We start from the raw sequence: 8044 nt of genomic DNA on the forward strand, positions 1-8044 counted from the left end.
TTTTTTAGTTCAACAGTGTCTGAACTCTTCGAGTATTTTTGAAATGATACCTGAACTCTTAAAATTATCAATGTGATACCTTGACTCATTTTTTCGTACCAACGTCATACCTACAGTCAATTTCCGTCACGGAACCGTTAATATGACCACTTGTCCGACACGTGAGGCAAAAAATAATAATAAAAAGACTAATTTACCTTCAAAAATATTTTTTTTATTTTTTATTCTTTATTATTCTGCTTTCTTTCTTTCTTGTTTTTCTTTTTCAGCTTCTTCTTCCCTCTGCTTTGTCCCCCTGATTTGAAGCAAAGTCTCTGGTCCAAATGCTAATTAAGGGCGTTGAGCAAATCTGAAGAATTTCTTCATGCAACAGGGAAGAACCATGATCATCTCCTTCTCACCCTGGTCTTGAATCAATAGGTAGCCCATGGTCATGGGGAAGTGGTGGCTTCGGTGGTGAGAGGTAGGAAAATGAATGGATAGATCTGGTGGCTTTGTGTTTCCAAGGAGAGAATGAATATTAGGGTGAGTGGCGGTGATTGCAGAGAAAAAAGAAATGGATAGGTGTTGTGGTGTTAGTTTTTAGTGTGAGATTTGCAGGTTAATGTTTTTAGCTGCTTCAGTCCCAACAGTAAAAAAGAAACCATGGCCTCAGATCAGATCAAATTAATTTTCCCCCAAACTCTTTTGCGAAAATTCTAGTTTGGATCCAAATAAAAAAAATCTTGTGTATCTTCTTGTTTGGTCATGAAATAAAATGAATTTCACAGAAAGAAGGCATTAACAAATCAGATAGCAAAAGCCATTATAGGCTTATAGCTGGTGGAAGAGAGAAATTTTTAAAGAATCAAAGTCTGATAAATGAAGAAGAAGATGAGGAGGCTTTCCTTTGCTGGATATTGAAAGGGTATGGACAATTCCTTGTTTGATAGAGATGAAACAGATCTGGAACTTATTCTCAAAAAAAAAAAACTGATCTGGAACTTTTTGATGGTGGAACTGTAGAACAAAATAATGGGAGTATGAGAACGGAGAAGGATAGAGATTAAGGAGATAACATAGTGTTTGGTAGCCGTCATCCATTGAACCATACACTCTCCTAGAAGAAGAATTAAACCCCCATAAAAATGCAATTTCTTTCTTTCTCACTCTCTCCCTCTCTCTCATAGCAATTAAATGCAATTGCACCCTCTTAATACGCTCTGCAATTATAAAGAGAGAGAAATACGAGATCTTCCTCCCAAGCAAACCCAGAAACATAGAGAACCCAGTTCTCAAATATGATTTCCATTATTAATTTTGCAAACCAAGGATTGATTGACCAAAACGACCCAATTCCCATTGCAAGAGAGAAAAGCCGTCTGAGAGAGAGCAAATTCTCTAGTCGCTAGTTTCTTTGAGGGACCTTCACCACAACAAACCCATCATCTCCGCCACCACTATCTCCGTTGGCGAAAAGCTCCGACCTCGACATAGCCGACGACGTCCAAATAGAAATGTCTCTAAGCCTCACCAACCAAAAAATGTCGTCCTCATCGTCGTCTCGGTAGCTGGAGAAGGAGTCGGGGACTTGTGGTCGTCTCAGTAGCCGGAGAGGCTAATTGTTTTATTGTTTTATTAAATAATAATAATTATATTAATTAATAAAACATTTCGATTTTTTTTTTTAGAAATTAGTGTAAGAAGACAATTTTACCCTTCAAACTTAAGTCACATGCATAGCACATGCTTCATTTTAACGGCTCTGTGACAGAAAATGATCAGAGGTATGACGTTGATAAGAAAAAATGAGGTATCACATTGAAAGTTCAGGTATCATTTTAAAAATCCCCTAAGTGTTCAGACACTGTTGGTGCTTAACCCATAAAGATTTACAAAGCATTGGTTTTTTTGATGACAAGCAGTGGTTGATTGAGTGCCGATAATTAGTTCTATCACATGACATTTGCTTTATTGGCGGGAATGGACTGCACTCCTTCCATGACTTGTTCGTGAAAACTAGTACGTTTTTTCTATAATCTTTCCAATTTCGATCTCTATTCCTCTCTGAGAGACAACTTTGGCTACATTGATCTACAATGGAGGAAGTGGAGCTTGCCTCCAAATCCAGTGAGTTTTCGGACAACCCACATCCGAAAATGGACCAACCAGTGCATTCAAACAAATAGAAGCCGCGCAGTGTTTCATTTCTTGGCCTCTTTGCTGCTGCTGATAAAATGGACTATGTCTTGATGCTTTTTGGAAGTTTCGGAGCGTGTATCCATGGTACTGCACTTCCTGTATTCTTTGTCTTGTATGGCAGGATGATAGATTCTTTGGGGCATATGGCTAAGCATCCTAACAAAATGTCTTCCCGGATTTCTAAGGTAAAATGAAACATATCACCCTGCTAACAAAAATGATCAAGTTTCGATTCCATGATGTTCTCTGCATGTAATGCATTGTTGATTGTACAAGAATCAGCCCCACAAATTAATTACTGGTTTTCGGTCGTCTGCAATATGTTAGCAGTAATTCTTACAAGTTCTACATGTATCTGACTCATTTGCAGTATGCTTTGTGCTTGATCTATCTTGGAATTGTTCTCTTTATATCAGCATGGATAGGTATGTTTCATACTTCCAATTTCAAAAGCACAACTCTTAAGATTTGCTGCGTTATTGTTGTTGACATTTTGATCTTTCAGGTGTAGCATCTTGGACGCGAACTGGTGGGACTGTGAGAGGCAGACAGCTCGTTTGCGATTGAAGTATCTTCAATCAGTTCTAAGGAAGGATATTGATTTTTTCGACACTGAAGCCAGAGACACTAACATCATTTTCCACATTTCGAGTGATGCTATACTAGTCCAAGATGCAATAGGTGACAAGGTAACAAACATACAGAAACTTATTCTATGTTTGATCTAGAACCATAATGGTATGCTTCGAATGGAGTAATCACATCTTGTATGATCTTAATGCAGACAGGCCACACTTTGCGTTACCTTTCTTAGTTCATTGTAGGATTTTCCATTGGATTTGCATCGGTGTGGCAGCTTACGCTTCTTACCTTAGCTGTGTTTCCACTGATAGCTCTTGCAGGGGGAGACTATACCATAGTCATGTCAAGCTTATCAGAAAAAGGTGAGGCTGCTTATGCTGAAGCTGGAAAAGTTGCTGAAGAGGTACATACTCAAAACTGCTTTACTGTGTATCTTGTTCTGCTTTAATTTTCCTCTCACCTTGTGCATGGTCCTTCAGGTGATTTCGCAGATTCGTACTGTGTACTCATTTGTGGGAGAGGACAAAGCAATTGAAACATACTCTCAGTCACTTCTCAAGGCACTCAAACTTGGTGAGAAAGGTGGGCTTGCTAAGGGATGTAGGCCTTACATATGGACTGTTGTTTTGTGCTTGGGCATTGCTTCTCTGGTATGCCAGCATACTTGTAAGACATCATGACACAAATGGAGGCAAAGCATTTACAACAATCATCAATGTCATCGTCAGTGGATTGTAAGTTTTATACTCAAAACATGTAATAATGGGGTTCTTGAATTTGAAAATCTACTGAAAATAAACCTTTAATTTTGTAGTGCTCTTGGCCAAGCTACCCCAAACCTGGCTGCCATTTCTAAAGGCCGAGCTGCTGCTGCAAATATCATGAAGATGATTGAATCAGATTCTAACTCCTCTAAAGTATCAGACAAAGGAGTAGTGTTGCCAAAAGTATCAGGGCATATTGTGTTTTCTAATGTTTGTTTTGCCTATCCATCACGACCCAACATGGTGTTCGAAAACCTGAGCTTTTCGCTTTTCGATTAGTGCTGGCAAGACTTTTGCAGTTGTCGGTCCCAGTGGTTTAGGAAAGAGCACCATTATATCCATGGTTCAACGGTTCTACAACCCCTCTTCAGGTATATAACTATATGTCATATCTACAACATTGAGTTTTAATGTGTATATGCAAATAGTGTAGTTTATGATGCAGCAATGTTTCATAGGTAACATACTGTTGGATAGACATGATGTTTCCACTCTCCAATTGAGATGGTTGCATGAACAGATGGGATTGGTAAGTCAAGAACTAGCATTGTTTGCTACTACTATAGCTGACAACATCCTGTTGGGTAAAGAAGACGCCGATATGGATGGGATCATAGAAGCTGCTAAAGCTGCCAATGCACATTCTTTTATTCAAGGTTTACCTGACGGCTACAAAGTCAAATATCACAAGATTTAGAGAATGAATTTTCTTGTATTTTATTACACCCATTCTGTGGTGTATATAAAAAGGTTACAATCGTACTACAACGTACTACAACTATTGTGTACTCCTGTACTACACAACATATACAAGGTAAGTAGTTACAACAATATATTCCCTTGTAGTCTATTCCTAATAGGGAACGATGACTCACATTAACACTCCCTCTCAAGTTGGCGCATATACATCAACCATGCCCAACTTGCTTAGTGAGTCATAAAACGCCTTCCTGGAAACTCCTTTGGTAAGTACATCTGCAAGTTGCTCTTCAGTTGGAACAAAAGGAAAGCTAATGATTTTGGCATCTAGCTTCTCCTTTATAAAGTGACGATCAACCTCCACATGCTTAGTACGATCATGCTGTACTGGATTCTGTGATATGTCAATAGCTGCCTTGTTGTCACAATACAACTGCATGGAATTTTTGAGTATGAAACCCAGATCACGTAACAGATTTCTCAGCCACAACAATTCACACACTCCGTGAGCCATACCTCTATACTCGGCCTCAGCACTAGAACGTGCCACAACTTTATGTTTCTTACTCTTCCATGTAACCAAATTACCTCCCACAAAGGTAAAGTAACTTGATGTCGACCTCCTGTCTGTGATATTTCCAGCCCAATCTGCATCTGTGAAGCCACAAACCTCAAGAATGTTGTTGTGTTTAGAAAATAGTACTCCCCTACCTGGAGCTGACTTCAAGTACTTCAGAATTCACATAACAGCATCCATGTGACTCTCACTCGGATTATGCATGAACTGACTCACCACGCTCACTGCATACGCAACGTCTGGTCTGGTATGAGCCAAATAAATCAAGCGCCCAACTAACCTCTGATAGCGAGCTCGATCAGTAGGTACCTGATCTGGATACTCAGCTAAACCATGGTTCTGCTCAATAGGAGTGTCAATAGGTCTGCAATCTAATAAACCTGTCTCTGTCAGCAAGTCAAGAACATACTTCCTCTGGCATAGATAGATTCCTTCTCTCCCCATGGCTACCTCAATTCCTAAGAAGTACTTAAGCTCACCCAAGTCCTTCATCTCAAACTCAGAAGCTAGCTGTCTCTGTAGTCTATCCATCTCAACAGTGTCATTACCAGTGATTACCATATCATCCACATAAATAATTAGAGCTGTTACCTTCCCCTGTTGATGCTTGAGAAACAAGGTATGGTCTGAGTTGCTCTGCCTGTAACCAACCTTCCGCATGAACTGTGAAAATCTTCCAAACCAAGCACGAGGTGACTGTTTGAGACCATACATAGACTTTCTCAATTTGCATACAAACTCACCAGGAGAAGCAACTACATACCCTGGTGGGAGGCTCATGTATACTTCCTCGGCTAACTCTCCATGAAGAAATGCATTCTTGACATCAAACTGTCGGAGTGGCCACTTTAAACTAGCAGCGAACGAGAGCAGAACCCGAATAGTATTCATCTTGGCAACAGGAGCAAAGGTTTCATCATAGTCTATACCATACGTCTGAGTAAATCCCTTTGCTACAAGACGTGCTTTGTATCGATTCACTGATCCATCTGCATTATGCTTCACGGTAAACACCTAACGACAGCCTACAGCCTTCTTGCCTTGTGGTGGAGGCACAAGTTGCCAAGTACTGTTCTTTTGCAACGCCTCCATCTCTTCATCCATAGCCTTCCTCCACTTTGGATCCCCCAACACATCCTGCACTTTGTTAGGTACTGATACAGCAGATATTTGATTCACAAATGATTCATATGACTTAGACAACCTCCTAGTGGACATATAGTTGGCTACTGGATATGTTGATTTGGCAGTAAGAGTAGGTTCATATCTTTTGGCTGATTGACCTCGAGTGGTCCTATGTGGTAACACATATTGCTCAACATTAGACTCACTACTACTAGTATCAGTGGATGGACATACCTCAAATAGGTGATCTTCAGTACCAGGAAGCTGTGGGTCAGGGGTAGAAGTGATGGCAGGAGGGGCAGTTGTGTCTTCAACCTCATTCTGAGTGATGGGAACTGGTGCTTCTGCTGCTGGAGGTGGCGAGCTAATAGTTTCACCGGATCCGTCAAAATACCTCCTGGCTGTGTGGCTTCTCCCTCTGATTCCTCCCCCTCTCCATGATATAGCTCTTCAAAATATGAATTCTCCCTTTGAAGAGCTGTATCTAAAGAGGAGAAATAACTCATGTCTTCAAAGAAAGTAACATCCATAGTGACATAATACTTTTTGGTGGGTGGATGATAGCACTTGTACCCCTTCTGATGACCGCCGTAGCCAACAAACACACACTTAAGCGCCCGGGCATCCAACTTAGACCTCTGATTTTTTGGTACATGGACAAAGGCAACACAACCAAAAACACGAGCTGGAAGATTGTGAAAGGATGGTAAGGAGACATGAGAGGCGAGAACCTCAAATGGAATTTTTCCCTGAAGGACACTGGATGGAAGACGATTGATAAGATGAGAGGAAGCATGTATAGCATCGCCCCAAAGATACTTAGGCATATGAGCACTAAAAAGAAGGGCACGAGCCATATCAAGTAAATGACGGTTTTTCCGTTCGGACACTCCATTCTGTTCTGGTGTTTGTGGACACGTGGTTTGGTGAACAATTCCATGGATTTTAAAAAACTCTTGGAACACATGATTAACATACTCCCCCCCATTGTCAGAACGAAGGACTTTATTGGTGCTATGATATTGTGTTTGAACAAGATTACGAAAGGTTTGAAAAGCGGGGAAGACTTCATCTTTGGTTTTAAGAAGAGCAACCCATGACAATCTTGTACAATCATCAATAAACAACTGGTACGTCTAAAAGATGCACAACTTAAACCTTGCACTCAAATGTCATCGTTGATAATATAGTGATCAAGCAAGGGTCATTACCCGCTGAAGATTGTTCCTAAACTGCTAACCAAATGTCACAAACTACTCTAAACCATGCTACTGAACAGTTAACGAAAATAAATTAATTAAATAAACTAAAATCTATGGAATTTTCTATAAATTTTACAGGACACTAAAGACACATTGAATAACACGTATAAAATTTTTTAGAACAATCGGAGTTGATTTGATATATGAAATAATTCACATAAAACTGAACACAGTAAGATAACAAAGCAGAAACAGATTTTATAGCTTTAAACTATTGATAGAAACAAAGCTAAGGACTCATTCTCCACCACCAAACACACTCAATCACATCAAAGCTCAGTTATGGAATCTTAATTCTCAATTGAATTTACCCGAAGTTAACTCACAAGCTCGAATTAACCCATTACCCTTTCTTAGTTCCTCGTTAAGTGAATACAAGCTCACCACTTAATCTATTTCCGATTATGCAACCTAGACACAAGCTCGCTAAGTTTAACATATCAAAATCATTAAGCAAGAAAAGGGTTTGGATAAATCTAGGGTCACAAGTACGTTGATAGTCTTACTAAACCTAGGGTTTGAGTCACATGTAATTCAAGAAAACATTTTGCTATTCAATTGGAATCAACACACGACATATACGAATCTAGTGTTACTCCTAGCATTAGAACCCTAACCTATTCATTTAGCTGCGCACCTAAACAAACAAGCAAAGATTCATCTTGTAGACACGGTGAAACAAACACTCAATTGATAATATAGAAAACCAAAAACTGAATTGTCATCAATATGAATTGAACATGTTTGGGGATTTGAAATCGCCCCTAGCTACAAAAGTATTTAGCTAGACATAGTCATGAACAAAACAAAAACTAGAAGAAAGAAATAGGAGGAGATGGCGGCTGGATGATGGC

General features: G+C 39.7%; 1 long non-coding RNA gene across 2 annotated transcripts; it reads left to right on the forward strand.

Annotated features, from left to right (window-relative positions):
• Positions 1-2732: 2732 nt before the first annotated feature.
• LOC112173839 lies at positions 2733-3791 on the forward strand. 2 transcript variants are annotated; one of them, XR_005802272.1, is made up of 4 exons: positions 2733-2870; positions 2966-3166; positions 3243-3497; positions 3578-3791. It is a non-coding gene; the product is annotated as an uncharacterized LOC112173839 (long non-coding RNA). The 2 variants fall into 2 exon arrangements; XR_005802271.1 differs by having other exon boundaries at positions 3243-3791.
• The last annotated feature ends 4253 nt before the right edge of the window (positions 3792-8044 follow it).

This window comes from Rosa chinensis, chromosome 6 (genome assembly GCF_002994745.2).
Source record: "Rosa chinensis cultivar Old Blush chromosome 6, RchiOBHm-V2, whole genome shotgun sequence".
In the NCBI taxonomy this organism is placed as follows: domain Eukaryota; kingdom Viridiplantae; phylum Streptophyta; class Magnoliopsida; order Rosales; family Rosaceae; genus Rosa; species Rosa chinensis.